Genomic DNA, 21,463 nt, shown 5'->3' with positions numbered 1-21,463 from the left:
GAAAGGCCAAGGAGAAGGGAATGATAAGGACTGAAAGCTGCAGAACATTCATGGAGCATGAGGCTGGAGTAAAAAGTCCTGCAGTGTGGCCAAGGAGAGGCTGAGAATTCTATGTAGGAAAGGAACTACAGGAGTGGGAGAGGTTGATTGAAAGGGAGAGAGAGGAGGGATATTTCTCTCTCATTGTATCCGTTGATATAGGCACAGTTATATAGATATAGTTAACTTACAAATATCCATGCGCCTGTGCCTATATCAAGTAATAATATAAGAGATCAACATACTATTTGGGTAGCAAAGCAATATGGTTAACAGGGATCTAAGCGTATCGGAGCCTGCTCGTAAAGCTCTTTTAAAAAAACCTGTGACCATTCCTATTCAATATATATATATATATATATATATATATATATATATATATATATATATATATATATATATATATATATATATATAAAAGCGAAGGCTAAGGGTTCAATTACAGTCTTTAAGTACCTACATGGGAGTATAGTTTATAGTCCCAGGAGTTTTTGAGCAGGTGCTATTGCCCGGTGTTTTACTGGAGATCAACTAGATGATCAGTGATCCCTTATGGCCTTTGAATCAATGAAAATTAATACAGAAATAAGATCACTATCCACACTCTGAAACAAAACAATTCTGTGGGTTCAATTTGCCCCTTTCAAGCTGTGATTAATTCACTGAGCATCACCGACATCTCAGAAGGGAGATATATGTGAGATACTTCCATACACACCTAACCACTCTCTCCCTGCTGCTCTGTGCAGATATACATGTTGGTTACGTCTACACTGGCACCCTTTTCCGATAATGCTTAAAATGGAACAATTTTCTGTTATAAGTATTTCTGGAAAAAGCGCGTCCACATTGGCAGAATGCTTCCGGAAAAGCACTTTTTCCGGAAAAGCGTCCACGGCCAATGTATTTTCGCGATCGGGGCTTTTTTGCGGAAAAGACTACTGTGCTGTTTACACTGGCCCTTTTCCGGAACAGTTTTTCTGGAAAAGGACTTTTGCCCGAACGGGAGCAGAATAGTTTTTCCGGAAAAACACTGACAATTTTACAGTAGATCGTCATTGCTTTTCCGGAAAAGCAAGTGGCCAGTGCAGACAGCTGGCAAGTTATTCCGGAAAAGCAGCTGCTTTTCTGGAATAAGTGGCCCAGTGTAGACACAGCCGTTGTGTGTCTGTCTCCATAGTTAACTGATCAGCGCCAAGCAGTTTAGACAGGTCAGTTTGATCTCACAAGTTCAGTTCACCCAGCTGTTAGTGTCCAGAACTAGAATCAAACCAAGTAGGTAATGAATGGTTTAAAAAAGTCAAGTGTTGCCATATACAGCTTGACATGACCAGTGACTTTTCTTGATTATCCACAGGTTTAAATCTGTTCACATTCAGATGACTCTGCTGATTAAAGAGTGACCCTAAACAGTGAATGGAAACACAGTATAATGAATTTGTTATTGCCAGAGATTAATCTTCATTTGTACTTTTTTGCACATTCAGACTCCAGAATCCCTGGCAGTGTCTCCAGGAGACACTGAGTCCCTATCAAGGGCAATGCCAGTAGTAGCCTCATCTTTGGCAGAACTATTTATCCCAGTGCCATAACAAACAAACAAACAAACAAAAAATCAGGTCACGTTCCTAAACTCTTCATGCTTCCAATATACAATCTGAGGTCTCCAGGTCCACCGATGATGGAGCAAAAGGAGCAACTGCCCTGGGGCCCTGCAATTCAAAAAGGCCCCATGTTTTCATACTGTGGCAACTAGAACCCCAGGTCTTTTAAATCACTGCTGGAGCCCCACACAGCACTCTCTGAGTAGTGCTGAGGGCTAAGGTAGGCACTGTAGTAAGATGTGGGTGTGAAACATAATCCCATGTATCACAGGCCAGGTATGAGGCCTGAGGCCTAAACAGCAACAGTCAAGACTTTGCTAATATAAAGCAGTGTTAAGCTGTGAGCAAGAGGCAAGCCTGGCTCACAGAAGTTGGCAAGAACAGGGCTGCTATTACAGAAACGCTCAGACCTACGAGGTACTAGGCACAGGTCATGAGCACATTCCACAGGGGTCATAACACAACACCTCATTAAGAAACATCTTGGTACCAACATACATTCCAGAAATAACATACACAGCAGCCCAGGTTCAGAACCGGGCCTAAATTGACTGTATGATGGATACCACTGGAAACCCTCATTCTGTGAGGTAAGAGGCAGTAACTGGCTAATTGAGGGTGGCAACCTGATACATCAGGAATGATGTGTAACTTGTTTGTACCTGCATATAAAAGTGTACCCCAAAGGGCTGACAGACTGTGATGAGACATTATAATCCAGAGTGACTGGTTGGGCGTTAGTCCTTTGTCACAGCGTACATAAATATAGTAGGGCAGGCTAGCAGCAATTCTGTTCACTGACAGCTATTATTGTACCTCACTTGGCAATAGGCTTCCTCGGGTGCTTTTGATCCTTACCCGATTTTTGTTCTCTGGGGGTTCTCTGGGAGTCTGGAGTGTTGACTAATTGTGCATGGTTAATGCATTACACAGGGGAGAACACGCATGCACTCAGCCGCAAGTTTATCACCACTGATGGAGGGGAGGACCTGTCAGGAACCCATCAGGATGACCCTGCCTGACTGAGGACAGTTGATTTGAGGAAGTGGGTCTGGCCCACAAAAGCTCATCGCCTATTAAACCATCTTGTTAGTCTTTAAATTGCTACATAGTTTTTCCTTTTGTTGTAGCAAGATCAGACTAACACGGCTACCTCTCTATTACTATTTGACTGAGGACATGCCTGGTGCATTATCTGACCTCTTGAGGTCCCTTCCAGTCCTACTATTCTATGATTCTAGATGGTGCTGAGGCTGCTTGGGAGAAGCTAGACCCAGACCCACCCTTTCTGCCCAAGGCTCTGCCCCTTCTGCAGAGTAGAGATGTTAGCGTATAGTCATTTAAATGATCAACCTGGGCTTATTGGTTAATCAGAACGACTGCAAATACACACCACATGCTGCCTCAGGGCAGCCCACAACATTTTGGCACCTGAGGCAGGGAGCTCAAATGACACCCCCATGCTCCCTCACTTGGGCCAAAATTTTGAAAGTTCTCAATTCTGCCTTCTTCCTGTTCTACTCCTCTCATGGTACTGCTCTGCTACGTACATATGCACCAGCAGCAGACACCCTGCACTGCTGCTTCTCTATCAGAGGCAGCAGCGCAGGTCAGCAGGCGGGAGCCGGTCTCTGTGGAGTGCCAATTTTTAAGTCGGCTCCCCTCATGGACTGTCCTCTGCCTGGCACCCTGCGCTGCTGCTTCTGATACAGAGGGATCAGCGCAAGGTGGAATGGGCCTCCCTGGGAGTGGGGCCAGGAACTGGGAGTACACTGGCTGCCAGCCCTAGGGGAGCATTTTAGTAGCCGCTAAAAATTGTTGTAGCTACGCAACTACTAAAACGCATAACCACTAACATCCCTAGAGCAGAGTCGCCCCCTTTCCTCACATTACCCAGGGCCCCAGCAAGTCTGTCAGCCCCACTGGGGGTCCCATTTCAATGGAAGTGAGTCTGAAAGCAACTTCACTCATAATAAGCAGCATTACATGCGGAAGATTATTACTGTCAGCGAGGCACGAGGTGCCCTCTCACAGAGATACAGACCAACATAAAAACCCCTCTGTGCTGTGCAGCTCAAGGTAACACCTCCTTCCGAAGCAGAGTCTCCCCCTCAGTGCAACTCTTACTCTGGCATTGCCAGCTCACATCTCTGCCCACATTCCCTGGCTCGCGTCCTACATAGGTCTGGCACAGAAGCCAAATGTTCCAGGCTCCGAATGCCACCACCTTGGGGTTTCTAGTGGGCTCCACACACCATGGAACGATTAACAGCAACCTGCATGCTGGATACCCCACTAACTTGTGGCTGGTTTGAGAGGACAATAGGACCCACCGCGCCCAATCAGAACCATGGTGCATCCAGCCCCAGAGCTCCCAATTCATAGAATGATTTGGGGCAACCGCCCTAGGCCCCAAGCTTTGGGGCATCTCGTGATGACTGTCCTAACCATCCTAGGAGGGGACAGGTGTGGGGACACAGCAGGGCTTGCGCCGATACCTCCCCCCACTGACTCTGGCAGCAGAAACTGGAGCAGCCCAGCAGCCTACTCCACTCTATCCCGCTGCCCTGTCCTGGCCTGCTGTGTACAGCTTCTCCCCGGCAGCAGGACAGAGAGTTCCTCAGCTGCAGAGAGCTTCGCTTCCCACTGCCCCATAGAGGTGGGATACAATGGGCTGTGAAGTGGGGCAAGGCAGAGTGGAGGGGAGGGCAACCCCTGAGCCATTCAGCCCCCAATAACCCAGCCTCCCATGGGGCTTGCTTCATGCCAGGTAGGAAGCAAGGGGCTTGGAGGAAGGGATGTAGCAGGGGCAGAGCAGACAGGGTAGCTGCCATAAGGCCCAAGACTGGGGGGGCTTGCCCCAGGCCCAGTGAACCCCCTAGGGATGGCTTTACGCAGCCTTGTGTCTCATCTCCAACAGAAACGCTGCATTAGCAGAGAAGGGATATACCAGTCCCAAGGACAGATCCCTCCTAACCCCTATTGATTAGTAATTAGTTGATTCCCTGGTCCCAAAGACTGAACACTGACAAAAACCCCAATCTTACTATCACTCTTCAGCATTTACCATTATAATGCTGGACAGGCTTGTAATCCACAGACACCGCCTATTATTTTTTGAATCCGCCTAAGCCTTTGCTGTCGAGAGGGGACAGATCTGCCCTGATCTTTCAGTGCAACTCACTTTTGGAGCGGTGTTCCCAAACCCCTTCTCCCTGTACTGAGACAAAGGAAAAGGCCACGTGCACAGACCAGCTGCTTTGCATATTTCCACCCCAGTGAGGTTCCCCTGCACACAGGAGCTGATATAAATGTCACAGTTCACCTACAGTTCTTCTGAGTGCTGTGACTGTCATGCTAGAATTGACAAGGTGATTTGGCAGACTCAGCTTCTCTGGCTGCTGGCGCTCTGGGCTCAGGGTGAGAATGGGGGTCTGAAATCACCACATGTAGCTCAGTCCCATTGTGAGCGCCCATGGGTTTGGGCTTTGATTTGTGCCGCATTATTTCCTCTGACTGACGCCATGTCCTTTTTGTTGCTCTTGTCCCACCCATGAAGGCTCCAGGGGGCAGATTGTACTGACTCAGACGCCAGAATCCCTGGCAGCGTCTCCTGGGGACAGAATCACCATCAACTGTAAAGCCAGTTCCAGTGCAAGTAGATGGGTCGCCTGGTACCAACAGAAATCAGGACAAGCACTGAAGCTCCTTATCTATAATGCTGCCACCCGCGCCTCTGGGGTCCCAGACCGGTTCAGCGGCAGCGGGTTGGGCACTGACTACCCATTCACCATCAGCCGGGTCGAAGCAGAAGATGCTGGAGATTATTACTGTCATCAGTATAACAGTGCCCCGCACACAGTGAAACAGACCAGCACAAAATCCTCCCTGCTCTGTTGAGTGTCTGTCGCTCACTGTGACAGCTGCTTCCTGTGCCACGTGGTAGAGTCAGGGCTGTTTACACCCCTCTCCAGAAGAATTGGGGTGTGTCAGGCCCTTGGCTCCTCAGGCAACAAGCCAGCTAGTTCTCTGACCCTGCCCCAATTTCCCACCGCCCAGTGCTGTGGGGTACGGGATCCCCATGGGACATTCATTTCTTTATGCTCCACAGGTTAGCCTCCTAAGCACCAAGTCCCTCCCTCATAGCTGGTCAGGAAAATTTAACCAAATAAATACTTCAGTGAAAAAGGCAAAAACTCAAGAATAGGGAAAGCGAGTGAATTTTGCCCATTTTGTGACCTGAACACTCTTGGGTCACCCTTTACCCCAACGTTCTCCTACGTCAGCTCCCTGCATCACACACCCCGCTGTCCATCTCTCCAAAGCACAGCAGATAAAGCCATCTTCCTCCCACTGCTCCGACCTCTCCCCCATCCCCTGAAGCCTTTCACCAGGCTCCGTCCCTTTTCTGTATTTCGATTAAGGTCTTTTTAACTTCCACATTACACCCCTAATACACACCTCTCTGCTCCCCGCTGGCCCCAGCAATCCTCTCTGCTGTGCTCACCTCTCCCTGCTTTGCCCTGTGTTCACACCTGCCTCTGTTCACAGAGGTCCCTCCGCACCTTCCAATCCCTTCTTCACACCCACTTCTGACCTTCCCTTTGCAGCGTGGGGGGTGGGCCTGGAAGCCCAATGCTCTGAGATTTGCCAGAGTTGAGGGGAAGCTTCAAGCACGTTAAAACATCAGGAACCCTCTGCCCAACGGAAGGGGAATCTCTTGCTCCCTGACTGCTATCAGTTCTGCCATATGCACCAGTGCTAACCGGGGTCACCACTGGACAGCCAGGCCAGCACTGAGGGTGGGCTCATGTCTGCACAGAGAGTAGGGGTGGGAGGAGTAACGTGCTTGTCCATCTACACTGCACAAAGGGGAGGAGAAAAGGGAGACAAGTCTGCTGTGGCCTGAGCTAGTAGCTTAGCATGGTGATCTGGAAGCCAGCCAGTCAGTCCTGTTCTGAAGCTAAGCTCCTAGGTTCTGCTCACTCCCACCACTGCTGCATTGGGACCCTCACGACCAGACTCCTCTCCTCCCAGCAGGCCCCTGGCTGATTGCTTATCCATAACAGCGTGCACAGGTGGGCTCCAACAACAACACTCCCCTTCCGAAGGGTCTGATGTGATATGTCATTCATCCACTTTCCAGGGAGTCTGCAGAACAGGCTAGGAAGCAGGCACTCTGCACTTGTGCAGCGGTTCTGGAACAGGGCTGACCTGCACCTTCCCTGACTCCTGTCCACCCCACTCCATCTAGTGTGGGGACTGGTAGCTGAAAACAGGGCAGCAGTGGGGCAGCCAGGACCCCAAGTGGCAGGGGCACAAGACCAAGAAGTTGAAAACCTGGGGGTGCTGTAGCATTCCCGGACTCCTATTTCCCAAGCCTATGCACGTGTATGGAGAGATTCCCTGCACACAGTAGCCTCCGCAGTACTGAAGGAGGAATGGTGGTGAATTTCCACACATTGCCACCAGAGGGCGACACACACACAAATGGAAGACTAGTACAGTGGTTCTCAGACACCGGCATGCAGGGGCCTTCCAGGGGAACAGCCACTCCTCTAGCTGTTTGATTAGTTTTACAACAGGCCACCATAAAAATCATGAGTGAAGTCAAAACAAGCTAAAATTTCATGCACACCAGGACTTGTTTAAACACCACTGAAATGTATACACTGAAATGTACAGCGAGAAATGGAGACACTAGACACAGAATATAAATATTGTATGTGCATTTCTGAGTGGTTTCTTTTATAATCTTATGGTGAAACAGGGAAAGTCAGCCTATTATCAGTAACCGTGAGCTGTGATGTGTTTGCTTCACCTCACTTAGCAGTCAGAGAAAACAATACAAACCTAAGATCTCCTGAAATGGACCCAGTGGTCTGGGAAAGTTGAAAGCCACTGGTCTATCCAACACTCAATTTGGAGCAGGCTGCCTGCTGCATGCTCAGTGTCTGCCTGACCCCTCTTGCAGCAGGTTACTGTACAGCCCCATCTGTGCACTGCTGCTACACACTTCTGTCGCTGGAGAGTAGGATTATACAGAGAAGGGTCTCATGTGACGAGCACTAACCTGAGCACCCTGCTGTGTTTCAATACACCCTCCACACAGCCTGCCCCTTGCCACAGTCCTCACAGGCAGGTGATGATCTGACTCTTTCTGTGCTGACCCCCGACACTCACATCAGCTAGCCCTGTCCCACATATGCATCACAACCGGGTCATGCTAAGAGGTACAGTAAAACTCACCCCCCTGCAGAGCGTCAGCACCAGATGCATGAACCACTGAAGCTGCTAATGCTGCTTAGATCTTGTTTTGGCCCCCTGTGCACAGGCTAATTTCCCCCATAGCCAACAGCAGCAGACAAAGGAGTCCTGTCCGGTTCCCCTGGGAAGAGGTCACTGCAGAGAGAGACCCCACTAGCCATGTCTCTACCCCTCACTCATCACTATGACATCAGAGCCTGAATACAAGGCCAGGGAGTGGATTTCCAAGTCTGGGGGAGGGGAACTAGAGTAATGGCAGCGACACATTAAAGAAATGGCCCCAACAGCTGAGAATATTCAGTCTCATTGATTCTAACCAACATCATTTCATCACCGACTGGGAAGTAACTCTAGGAGCAGCCCAACCTGCCTTACCTGCTCCAGTGACGGCACCTCTGGGCGTGTCACCCTTTGGCACGCCGTTGGCCTCACGTGTCAGTTTGCACAGAGCAGGTGTGTTGCATGAGCTATCCCTTGCCGCAGGGGATTTCTCTGCTCGATTTCAATCCCCAGGCTCCACTCAGCACTCAGCCAGTGAAAGGAGCAGCAGGATGAGCACACGGGCCCTTCTCATCTTCCTGGCAGCGCTCTGCATCACAGGTAAGCCTAGCGAAAGAGAAACAATCCACAATGAAGCCAAGAGGATAGATAAGGGGGATTAAAACCGCAGCTGGTCTGAATCAATGTCAGTGGCACTTGGCCAGTCTCCCCTACCAGGGACGTGGCCCGTTATGCTTTGCTTCCTCAGATCATTTGCACTCCTCTGGCGTTACCTAGATACAGGGGATTGTCACGGGCTGGTTCTTTTCACTGTAATTAAGTGAACACATGGTAAGATCAGGTCACTATTTATGAGGGCCAGCACAGCTGAGATTCTTTGCCTACAAATATGTTAATGATTTTGTGGACCTGTCTCAGTCCATTGTTCAAGAACATCTCCTAAGTGGTAAAACCAAGGGCCACGAAATTTGGTACGTGGCTTCCTCTTAGCCTAACGTAGAGCAGAGTCTAGGTTTGGGCGTGCCAGGACAATGGGAAGTGCTTGGAATGGATTATTTTCCCTAACGTGCAAAGGGAGGGGGCTGGTCGGAGAAATGCTTTACAGCACTGGGCCCAGTGAGCGAGGGGGATGTTATACTGCAGTGACTACTGGAGAGAGGCACATCAGCAGGAGACTGGCCAGCCACAGATGGGGCTACACATGGCTTGTCACTAGCCCCTCTAGGCCAAACAGTGCCAGACAGGGAGGGAGCCCTCACTCCCCAGTTGCCCTGGACCCCCTGGGACCAGCTTTCGGGGCTGGAAAGCATATCTTAGTGCCCCCCGGAGTCTCACCTCCCCTGGACCAGCTGCAGGCTGGAGTGGGAGGATGCTGGAGACTTCACCCCAACCCAAGAGCAGCTGCAGGCTGGAATGGGACTGCTGGAGTCCTTTCCCCATCCCCCTCCCTCCGCCCTTCCAACCAGCTGCAGGGGAAGATCTTGGAGGCCTTGCCCTTGCTCCAGACCAGGTGCAAACCAGGGGAGCAGCTGGAGCCTCACCATCCCCCCTGCACCAGCTGCACTTTGAGACAGGGCCACTATTTGAGGCAGGGAGGGGAAGAAGGGTAAAAGGGGAGTTGCAGACACAACTTACCCCAGTCACTGTGGGTTTTTTCTTTTGACAACTAGGGAGTGAGGCAAAGTTCACAGCCTGCTCTGGCTGCCAGCTGCCACCGGGCGGGAGAACACGGGCTTTGAGCTTTCCCTCACTTCCTAGTCAGCAAACAGAAAAATGAAGCTGTAGCCCCTCTCTTACCACTGAAATGTCATCACCATCCCACCCTGTCCCCTGCCCCGAGCCTCCTCCTCATATACCCCCGCCTTGACTCCTGCACGCCCCCATACTCCGACCCCCTGCCTGAGCACCTCCGATATCCCAAACTTGACTCTAGCATTCCTGTCCCCAGCCCTAACTCCTGCACCCTCCGCACATCCTAAGTCTCTGCTCTTAGCGCCCACACACCTTCCCATGCTTAAGTTTCTCACAGGTACTTCTGTATGGACAACTCCCCTTCCCTAGTCCCCCAAAGGGGGGGCAGGTTGTGATAAGACAGGACCTGTAAGAAACTAAAGTTACTTTAACCTCTGGTCACCAGCCCGTCAGGGTCTCCTCTAGCTCCTGAGGACACAGTGTGAGGCAGCAACCTAGTCTTTCCCTGTACTTCAGCTGACCCCTCCCATGGGATACTGACTAGACTTGAAACTTTTCAGCACTTTGAGAAACACTCCAGGAGGTTAAATCTCTCAGAGAACACAAGTGACACACAAATCTCCACAGGGAAAGCATCTATTAAAGCTACATCTTATCTTTCCGTTTCTAGGCGCATAACTGTTCTCTACGCTTTAGTACTTGATCCTTCCACACGTTCAAATGCAGTATAGGAGTATGTGCCTGCACGTCCTTACACACCTCTGGGGCTCTGTTCTGGGAGGATTTACCCTGCTCTGTCTCCATGGAATAACGTGCAACCTCTCTGCAGGGCACACCAGCTCCTTACAGCTGGGAGAGAAGAGTTTGCCCCAGGATCTCTTTCAAACTCCTTTTTGAGTCTTTTCAGTGATGCTCTGCCCTCCACACAGCTTGCAGCCATTCCAGGCCTGTCTTACCTCTCCAATGCGGGGAGAGAGTCTGTAGTTTAAACCCAACAACATCAGCCACGTCCCTAGAACTCAATCTAGAAAACAGACCCTTTGGCTCATTATGCCACTGCATGGCTGAGTAATTCAGTTTGATTGACTCCCATCACTATTGATAAACTCTTGCTGTTCTCTTTGAGTTCCCACTGGCTTCATTCTCACAGTGCTGCTAGGTGTGGCCTGCCAGGTGATTTCCATTTTAAACACCTAACAGGCAGGCCCCACATCATTCTGGCCCATCCATTGAAACAGGGGAGGAGAACCTGTCTTGGGCTGGGGGACTGCTGACCCACAGAAAAATCAGTCTGTGACCATACCCAGCAGGCCCTCAACTGAGGAGACAGACACTCCCCACATCCCTCTTGCACACCAGAGCCTAAGGGGGCCCAGCCTAGTAGACTGCGTGTGCTCCAGCCGTGTGGGGGTGCGGCAGAGGCTGAAATGCGAGTGAAGGTCTGGGGGGAGCCCTCTGAGCCTTGGAGGCTGGATTCAGGCAAGCTGGGGGTCGGCAACCAGCCCCCAGGCCTGAGGTTCCCCATGCCTACATTGCAGTCTCCCCTACCTGCCTCTGACAAGTCTGCAGGCATGTAAAGTATTCCAAAAGGATCCCCAGATCTCCCTGCATGCTCCTTCTTCCCATGCACAGACCACAAAACGCTGCTACACAAGCATGTGGGTCACATTTGTGTAGAACCCAGTGCATTCTGGGTGCCACTGGAAACAAATAATAATGTTAGATGCTATTAGCAGGTCCCTTTGCACACGCTCTCTCTCACACTCCCACACACACACCTGCTCCCACCACCAAGTCAAACGTTGTTGTTATACTGTTGTAGGGGCGCTATCCAGTCGTAACCCCAACTTGTTTGATAGGATTGTATAGAAAAACCTGTTAAACCTGGCTGCTGCAAGCACAATTTTTAAGTAGCCTATGCACTAACCAGGCTGCCTGTCTGCTGCTTCTCTCTTATACTCCAACTAGTACCTGCAGCAGGTGGGAGAATGTCTAACCACACCATGAACACGCCCTCCCTAGATCTCCTTTGATTCCAAAATCAGTCAGGGGCATTCAGTAGCAAAGAGGGGGTCAGAATGGCTTTCCCTGGCCCAGGGAAACTTTTCTTTGAAAAATGAATAAATAAATGAAATGGCATCTGATCTTTCATGTGCTTTAAATGTGATGACTGAAATAAAGTGAACTCAAATGGGTTAAATAAATGGAGTGCTATGTCTGTCATTTAATGTGGGCCATGGGAGGGAGGGATGAGTCCTTAAAACAAGGTCCTAGCTTCCCCGCAGGGACACTAATATCCCATCACACTTTTCGCATACAAATAAGGGTATCCATGGTCTGTATTTCCACCTCCTATTCCTGCATGCAGTGTGCCGTGTGTCATTGCCCTACCACTGCAGAAGTGCCGTAGGTAATTAGTGTATCTGCCTTTCAACTTTCACCTATTGACTGCAGTGAAACGACTCACATGAGTGAGAGCTGCAGAACTGGTGAACTTATTTGGACTCCCGCAGGATACAAGAAGTACACAGTCACACGTCTATGGTCCACGTGACACCAGATCTATCAGCATACTCTGTGCTACTTATAAAAATCCCAATTCAGACCCCTCTCACATCAGTATAAAACAGGAACAAATCCACTGAAGTTAATGGGAATTGGGAAAGTCTCCGCCACTCTGAAAATCAGGTCTCTTTACACAAAGGCTTCGAGATGGATTTGAGAGCCTACGATTCAGCCCATAGGGCTAAGCATTATGTCCTCCGTTTCTAGAACAAAACCCATTTAACCCAAGTGCAAAGAAAAAAAAATATCACTGTTATTGTGATCAATCCCTGTTGGTGAGAATAGCACTTAAACTATCCTTGCTCACATTTATTAATTCATCAGAAGCCTCATACGCCTCCATATTCTCTGCAGCAACTCACACGGGGTGAGATTCAACTGAGGGCTTCCACGATTACAACTTATTCAGGGCTGGTTCCTGTTTCCGGTGAAGGCTGCGTGGTAGGATCAGGCTGTCATTCCCTGTGGCGGGGTCCCCCGCCCCGTCCTCTCCTCCACGAGAGTAAAGCAGGCCTGGAGTTCTGCCCAATCGCCGGCCCTGAGGCCTAGTCCCACACAATTCGCAGGCCCTGAGGCTTAGTCTGCGCCCTGAGGGGTTGGGGTAGGGGGGTCCGGGCCCTCCCTCTCCACCGGACCCCAACCCAGGGCCCTAGTAGTAGTGGGTGGTTCCCACCACCGGCTCGGTGGGGAGTTCTCCCCGAAACGCGCCGAGCCCACTGGGGGGTTCCCGGCCCCTTGCCCTGGGTTGCTTCCTACCCCCGCCCTGTTGCCGACGGAGACCCCACCTGGCGAAGCTGGGCTGGCAGCGGCGGCAATGTCAGTAGGTCCCATGTCTGGGGCAGCAGCGAAGGGGTTGTCCACTGCGGCGGGGCGGGCAGCCCCCCGGAGTTGGCGTTGGGGGTGTGCTCGACCCGGGGACGGTAGCAGCAACAGCAGCGGTCCCCACGGCTCTGGTTCTGGCAGCAGGTCCGGCTGTGGCTCTGCGGCTTGGGCCGGAGCTCCTTCCTCCCCGGAGGTCTGCCCGGACTGAGCAGCCCGGCAGCCTTTTATACGGAGGCTACACTGCGAGCATGCCCAGCAGGGCTGTGGGGCAGGAGCGTATTCTACCCAATAGACGGGTTCTCCTCCCTCCTGTTCAGTGCGGGGCAGGCTAGCCCCGTCACACTCCCCATTCACAATAAGAACAATCCATTCTAGCCATCGCATAGCACAACAAGGAGGGATTTCACCCCTCCTCCTTCCCAAACCTAAGGCTATGTCTAGACTGCAAGCCTCTTTCGAAAGAGAGCGTCTAGACTGCACGTTGAACTTTCGAAAAAGCGGCTTGCTTTTTCGAAAGAAAGCATCCAGTGAGTCTGGATGCTCTCTTTCGAAGAAGCCCTATTTACATTCAAGAACGCCTTCTTTCGAAAGAGGAACTTTCGAAAGAAGGCGTTCTTCCTCGTAAATTGAGGTTTACCGCCGTCGAAAGAAAAGCCGCGTTCTTTCGATTTAATTTCGAAAGAACGCGGCTTGAGTCTGGATGCAGGTGAAGTTTTTTCGAAAAAAGGCTACTTTTTTCGAAAAAACCCCTGAGTCTGGACACAGCCTAAGTGATCCATTATTATGTGGTTGGCTGGCAGGAGAAGGAAATAAAAGCCACCTCCAAATCCCTAATGTACAAGCAGGATGCCACACCACTCTTGCTAGCTGCTATTATGGCTGATCCACTGAAATCCCATCTCCTGTATGCTGGGGGGGGGGTGTTTTTTTAGGGGGGAGTTGTTTGTTTTTGTTTTTATGGATACTGAAGCCATGTAATCATGAATTGCATGTCCCCTGTCCCGCCCACCAAATTCAGGGCCAGCACTGAACCTCCTTTAACTTTGTGGCTTTCAGAGACACTTCTGCATGGCCACATCACCCACACGTTCCCAGCTGCAGTATTAACCCAGTGTGAAGAGGCACGTCGTGGGTGAACCTCCCCCATAAGAGTAGCACAGAGAGGTGCCTGAGAGACTAAAAACAGGAGAGTCGGTGGTGCTGTTGAATGGAGCGGGTGTACTGATTCGTCTGCTCGCAGTCCTGTTGTTATACTTAGATGTGACGGTTGAATTCCCACCTCCTGGACCACAGTGGGAGTTTTACCATTAACTTCAGAGGGGCCGGGATTTCACCCCTTTCATTGTCATGATCCTGCGGGGTGAATGACAGGTCACAGATATCACATTAACGGGTTCTTCCAAGACAATCGCCACAGGGCTGGTCTGCTTGTAACTAACACTCTTAGGACATGACGGGCAGGCTGACTCTGGGACTCTGTGGTCCAGCTGCAGCACAGTTTTTGCTAGACCAGACTGGCTGGGTTAGGGACTGGGCTGGTGGTGGGGAGCGCAACCCTGGCAATAGCAGGGTTGGCGTTGTGGGGAAAAAAGCCTCTATTGGGGCTGTAAGTGGAGAGTATAGACCCAGCCAGGCCTGCGGAGTGTGGAACGCAGGGCCTGAATGGAGCCACAGTGAAGTAATGCAGTTCACCCTTGGTGCCACCAAAGGGTGCCATAAGCCATATGTTAAATATCTTCTAGATATTTTGCAGGGACACATACATTCATTTTTTCTGCAAAAATTTAGACAAATCTATTCTTCAGTTTTAAATATTAGAATATTAAGGGGGTGGAGCACGTGAGCGATGAGAAGAGGCTGAGGGATTTGGGCTTATTTAGCCCACAGAAGAGAAGAGTGAGGGAGGATTTGATAGCAGCCTTTAACTGCCTGAAGGGAGGTTCCAAAGATGAAGAAGAGATGCTGGTCTCAGTAATAACAGATGACAGAACAAGGAGCCATGGTCTCAAGTTGCAGTGGGGGAGGTCTAGGTTGGATATTAGGAAAAACTATTTCAAGAGGAGGGTGGTGAAGCAGTGGAATGGGTTACGTAGGGAAGTTGTGGAATCTCCATCCCTAGAGGTTTTTAAGTCCCAGCATGACAAAGCCCTGGCTGGGATGATTTAGTTGGGATTGGTCCTGCTTTGGGCAGGGGGCTTAACTCAATGACCTCCTAAGGTCTCTTCTAACCCTGGGATTCTATTATTCTATAACCAGAGCACCCACCGTCAGCCTTGCAACGACAGACCTAAGTGATGCATGTCACTTCTTCACCACTCATCATTGCTCTCTTTCACTATTTTATACATGGAGTTTGTTGATCAACAGTGGCCAACTCAGATTAACTGAGTCATTTTGCTGGATCTCATCTGGCTCTGATTACTAAGGCCCCAGGGTAAGTAAAACAAATTAGACAATTTAGAAATTAAAATTGCAATTGTGGTTTAATCCCATAGGTGTAACGTCATATATTATTCTAATGTCTTCATATGACTAAAGAAATTAAGGAAATGGTGTACAAAAATGTACTGGAGACATACATGACCACACTCTCCATTAGTATAAATCAGTGTAGCTCCATTGAAGTCAATGTCATTTACACCAGCTGTGGATTTAGCCCATACAGTGTAACACTGTTGAAATAGTTGGCTCATGTAATGGATTAAAATATATAGTATGGATTTTGTTTTGTTCTGTTTTTCAGATAATATATAGAACATTTATAACTGTTCAGAGCCGCCGGTATGGATCACTTGAGTATAGAGATGAAAAGTGTTTAAAAAAGCACAATATATTGGCTGCTTTATGTCATAACATGCACAGTTGGCATTGTTTTATTACTAGCTACAGTCATCACAATACTGTGTATATTACAGTATAGAGTACTGAGACTTAAGTCTCCCTCTAGTGGTCCTCAGAATTCACTGCAGAGCTTCTGGCATTGAAATATGGTGAAGGCTTGAAACACTGGACATTAATAGCATTGTACAGGAAAAATATATTTATTTGAATGAATAAAAAATTCTGATCAGAAAGCATGCTAAATGAATTTACAGCTTCAAAGCAGACCTATGAAATGTACTAATCAAATCAATGCCATTTTAAAAAAACCTACACTTTCTCATTTATCACCAGTTCTCCAAACAGAAACCTCAGATATTCCTTCAAGAAAAAGCCTATATATATCAAAGAATCACAGGACTTGTTGTGGTGAGGAAACTTGAGGGAATTTTGTGTGTGGGAGGGTGTGTGTGTAAAATGATGGCATGTAAGAGAGTGTTTTCACTAACTCATCTTGTAAAGCTTTTTTGTGGTGCCTTCATGATTCTGTACATTCATTTAGAATATTTTCTGATCCACACATTTTAAAAAATCAGACTAAAAAGATTCCTATATTGCTTGCTAATATGTGTCCAACCTTCTAGATAGCCCCAGAAATGGAGCATTGCACAGCATCCTGATTACCACTAGAGGGAGACCTAATAAGCCTTATGATAAATTAATTGCAGCTGAGTATGTTCTGAGATGGTATCAGATAAACTACTGCAGAGCATCCTAATTGCCCCCAGAGGGAGGCATAACACAGGGTATTGTACGTACTGTGACTGTTACCTTAGTCGTAACTATATCCTGATGTATCCTTTTGATTCACTCTTCAATGGATGTTTGCTCTGAGGATGTGGGTTGTGCCCACAAAAGCTCATGATAGCATCTACAATTTTTGTTAGTCTCTACGGTGCTGCAAGACTATTTGCTTTTTTTTAAGTTTGCTCAGGGAGAGTCCATTTTTTGGCAAATCATTTCCAGCTTGAGGAACAGAAGCTTTGTTCATCTCACAGACCACTGCTGTGATCTGCTTCGCATTGCCTCCCTGTAAGCTAGTTCAATAAACTCACGGGAGTCAACATTAATATTTTTATTGACATCAGTTGCCTCCCGGGCTTGTCTATTGTGCCCACCGCTAGAGGTAGGCTTCTGATTGTTTGGGCTTGTTGCTGTTTGTTGGATCTGCAGTTGGTAGTGAGCATTAATATTTACTCTGCTGTTCTGTCACCCCATGATTTAAATATGCGGATGTTTGCATCCCACTGAGAGTCGATCAGAGCCACAGCTGACAGATAAAACCTTTGCGCATGATTTTTTAAAGCAGCTTAAGGTCCTAGAACAATGTGAAGACCAAAGATGCTCCCTTTGCACCTGCCAAGAGCTGAGATCAGGGCTGTGCATTCCCCCTGCAAAGACTTGAGGACATTACAACCAGTCAGAGGTGGGGGCTGTATTCCCAGGGCTAGATTAATTCCTGGGTTCCTCCAAGAGCTGCCAGGCAGAAGGTGAGTCTACCTAGAGTAGGAGCTCAGTGGCACAAACTGCCTGCAGCCCTTCTCTGTTAGTGGGCCTAACCAGTGTAGCCTGACCATGGATGGATAGGAATGGGTAGTGGCCAGCGTACCCAGAAGATGCACAGAGGCTATGAAGCTGCAGTTACAGACCTTGGCAGAACCTTTGAGGGGGAGGAAAGCATTAGTACCTCCTGCCCTTCATTAAGGAGCCCTCACCAGCACCGAAACCAGGAGGATCAGGGGGCCGTGTTCTGCACATGCACTTTTTAATAAAAGAAACATAAGCATGGAACTCGTGTTCCCCGGGGAATTTTTTTTCCCCCACAAAAAAATAAGCACTGCAGTTGCACCTTTTCCCCTCCAGGGACTGCTGTGGCACCAGAAGAGAGGGCCACCAGCTCACTGCCAGAGCAGCCAGCCATGAAGAGAGAGAGGGTACTTTGGTCTCCCCCCCACCCCAACCCACACCCCCAAGTCTCCAAAGGTTTCAGTGCCCTTGCCTGCAGGAGCTGTGGCATACTCTCAGTGCCCACTCTATTAACTGCTGTGGAAGTCAAAGGGACATCTCGCAAGCAGAACCCCTCCATAGCAGAGCCCGAGCCTGGTTATCACCCCTCATGATTAACTATCCCGGGGAAAGGGGAAGACACCCAGCCTCTGCTTCAATAAGAGAAGACAGGCAGTGTCATGCTGTTGCCGACCCTCGCTGGACAGCTGGTGCCCTGTGTTGGAACCAACATGGGCACAGTGGAGTGAAAAGCCGGGTGCTGAAAATGCTCCGGCAACCAAGAGCTGTAGGGAAATGACTCACCTTGAAATTGTTGGTTCTGTGGCTTTGTGGGCGCACAGCACACCCACGCTGTGGGGAACGGGCACCATATACATGGCTGGTAGGAGTCCCGTAGCCTTGAGTCTGCAACAGGGCAGGGCTGGCTTGCTCCTGCCAGGGACCTTCAGGGCCCCAGTGCATCCAAGTGTTGTTTCCTTTCTAGTAACAAACTGTGTGGAGAGGAGGGGACCTATGGGAGTGGCTGCCATGGGAGGAGGGGGCTGCCTGGCATGAAGGGCTGACTGTACAAGGATGACAGCTTGTTTCAGAGGGTTCTGTCTCTGTGTAAGAGGGCACTGCCCCTATGTCTGTGTGTGTGAAGGGATGACTGTAGGTGAGGTGATAGAAATGTAGCCGTGTTAGTCTGGGGTAGCTGAAGCAAAATGCAGGACAGTGTAGCTCTTTAAAGACTAACAAGATGGTTTATTAGATGATGAGCTTTCGTGGGCCAGACCCACTTCCTCAGATCAAATAGTGGAAGAAAATAGTCACAACCATATATACCAAAGGATACAATTTAAAAAAAATGAACACATATGAAAAGGACAAATCACATTTCAGAACAGGAGGAGGATGCGGGGGGGGGGGGGGGGGAAGGAAGGAAGGTAAGTGTCTGTGAATTGATGATATTAGAGGTGGGGAGAGTGGGATGTCTGTGAGCTAATGGTATTAGAGGTGATAATTGGGGAAGCTATCTTGGTAATGGGTAAGATAGGTGAGGTGGCACTGATGACTGTATTATGGAGGATTGTCCCTGTAGGCACAAGGGGCTAACTGTATATAAGCTAGAAATGCCTGTGTGTGGGCAGCTCATTGCGTCTGGGGAAGGAATACCTGTGTGAGAGGAAATGACTGTATCTGAGGAGACCCTGTCTGCGAGGGGCTGACTCTTCAAGAGGTGACACTGCTTATGTGTAGGGGGGATAGTCTGTGTGCAAAGGAGTTGACTCTGTATGTGTGTGTGTGTGTGGCAGGGGGGTTGTAGAGAAGGCAAACACGTGAGAAATCAGAGACTGGGAGTGGATGTGACTTTTGTGGCAAGTCAGGAGATCATGAGCAATTTTGCAAGGGAGACAGGAAAGTGTTTCTGTGTGGTATTCTCTAAGCCATGAGGAGCCTGTGTGTATGTGTGATTGTGGGTGGGAGGCAGGAAAGTCTATGGGACGGGGCAGAGTGTGCAGAGGGTGCCTCCATACTATTAAATGTAGTGGCCACTTTTCAGTGTCACTACAGACTTTCTGGCTACGTCTAGACTACATCCCTTTTTCGTAAAAGGGATGTAAATTAGACGTATCGCAATTGCTAATGAAGCGGGGATTTAAATCTCCCCCGCTTCATTAGCATAAAAATGGCTGCTGCTTTTTTCCGCACAGAGCTTTGTCGGAAAAAAGCGCCAGTCTAGACACTGATCTTGCAGAAAATAAAGCCTTTTCCGAAAGATCCCTTATTTCAAAAAAGCGGCAGCCATTTTTATGCTAATGAAGCAGGGAAGATTTAAATCCCCACTTCATTAGCAATTGCGATACGTCTAATTTACATCCCTTTTACGAAAAAGGGATGTAGTCTAGATGTAGCCTCTGGGATTAGCAATGGTGCAAACACTAGTGGCAGCCAAGCTCAGGCATTTCAGAGGAGGGCTCTAGGACAAAGCGCTGACAATGTCTGAGTGCTGATTATACTTCCACTTGAGCTGGTGTAAGTAACAGGGCAATGTCACTCTCTATTTGCTAGTGCAGACTAGGCCAAAAAGTGAGAAAACAGAAGGCAGGATTAGTAAAAGAAGCAAGAGACTGGAAATGTGGGTGGAGAACACAGGAAGAGCTGAGAAGAAGGTGGCAAGGGAAGAGGGAACAGTTTGACTAGTTACAAAAATAATAATGACAAAATATAGACTGATAAAGATGGAGGCAAAGAAAATGGAGGTGAAAAGAAAGAAGCAGAGTGGCAATGAAAAGAGAGAACTGAAAAGACACCCAAGAAGGAAATATTCAGAAAACATTATCTTAGGGTCTGACTCCTATCACTTTAGACTCCTCCAAGAGAGCTTAAAATGAAACGTGCGCCAAAAGCAAGGGCTTGATCCAAAGACCACTGGAGTAAATAGGACAACTTCCATTGACTTAAATAGGTTTTGGATCAGCCCAAATCCTTCACATTCTCTGGCCTGAGGGAGACATTTCCCTGTGGTCAGCCCCAGCCAGACTCCCTCAGCTTGCCAGTTTTAACTGTCTTTTTTACATTGATCAAAAGTCTCCCTCCTCATCTTGCCCTCTCTTCACAGCTTTTAAGGCAGGAGGTTTCAAAAGAGCTTAAAGGAGTTAGAGACCCCAATTCAATGGGATTTGCGCAATTAAACCTCTTAGTCTCTTCTGAAAATCCCCCCTAAATGCAGTTGCTCTTCTGTCACACGAGGCAGTCGAGAAGAACTCTCCTCCCTCCCTCCTCCAGTTCCTCATTTGCATTTTCCGACTTAATTTCTGAAACATTTTCAAGTTTGGAGTCCGTTTCTTTGCTAGCCTGGTTCCTGTTTCCATCACCTTCCCCAATGACATGGGTAACAAATGTCTTCCTGAGTACATACAGGGCCACTGCCCATTTCAGCTCTGTGTCTATTGTCCAATCCATACAGCATATCTCTCCAGTTACCTAAACCAGGTACATGGCAACTTTCAGCAACATCTGGTCTCTGCTTCTTTCTTCCCAGTTCTCTATGCTTAGACACTCGGGTCCAGACTCAGCTAGCTACTTAAGCACATGCTTAATTAAGTATGTGGATAGGCAGTGATGCCAATAAGTTATTCCGACACGTAAGGGCTTTTCTGAACTGTGGCCACATTGTGTTACAGACCAGAGTCTTTCTTAGCCTACGTCTGTGCAGCATCTGAGGTTTAATTCCCAGCTCAAACAGACATACATGCAGTAGCTCTGCTGGTGTTAGCAAGCTAAAACCAGCGGTGTGGCCACTGCAGCATAGGCAGTGACTCAGGCTAGCTCCCCCAAGACCACCCAAGACTCTAGGTGCATACTCAGGCAGCTAGCTTGAGCCACCACCACTGCAGCCACACTGTTACTTTTAACACTAGTTCAAGCCGAGTGAACATGGGGACATCTAACTGGTAACACCTGCCACCTGCAGGGCAATGATACCTTGCTGACCCTGGTTCTCTCTTTCGTGATAGAAACACATCATAAACCTGGCACCAGCCCACGTCTATGACGTCTGTGAACAGCTTCGTAAATTCCCCAGCTTTCAGGAGACTCTGAAA

General features: G+C 48.9%; 1 long non-coding RNA gene and 1 gene segment (V, D, J or C); one reads left to right on the top strand and one right to left on the bottom strand.

Annotated features, from left to right (window-relative positions):
• Positions 1 to 18,391, bottom strand: part of LOC142829702 (uncharacterized) — a 415,915-nt gene extending 397,524 nt beyond the window's left edge. For both annotated transcript variants that reach the window (XR_012904444.1, XR_012904445.1), the window contains exons 1-2: positions 18,180 to 18,391; positions 8,286 to 8,516 (exon numbers count right to left, since the gene is read on the bottom strand). This is a non-coding gene — a long non-coding RNA (uncharacterized LOC142829702). The remainder of the gene's footprint in view (positions 1 to 8,285; positions 8,517 to 18,179) is intronic.
• Positions 1 to 21,463, top strand: part of LOC102457694 (Ig kappa chain V region Mem5-like) — a 255,818-nt gene that overhangs the window by 226,553 nt on the left and 7,802 nt on the right.

The sequence above is a fragment of the Pelodiscus sinensis genome, chromosome 5 (assembly GCF_049634645.1).
Source record: "Pelodiscus sinensis isolate JC-2024 chromosome 5, ASM4963464v1, whole genome shotgun sequence".
Lineage (NCBI taxonomy): Eukaryota > Metazoa > Chordata > Testudines > Trionychidae > Pelodiscus > Pelodiscus sinensis.
The sequence above is the reverse complement of the archived record's forward strand: the minus strand, read 5'-3'. Positions and strand labels throughout refer to the sequence as shown.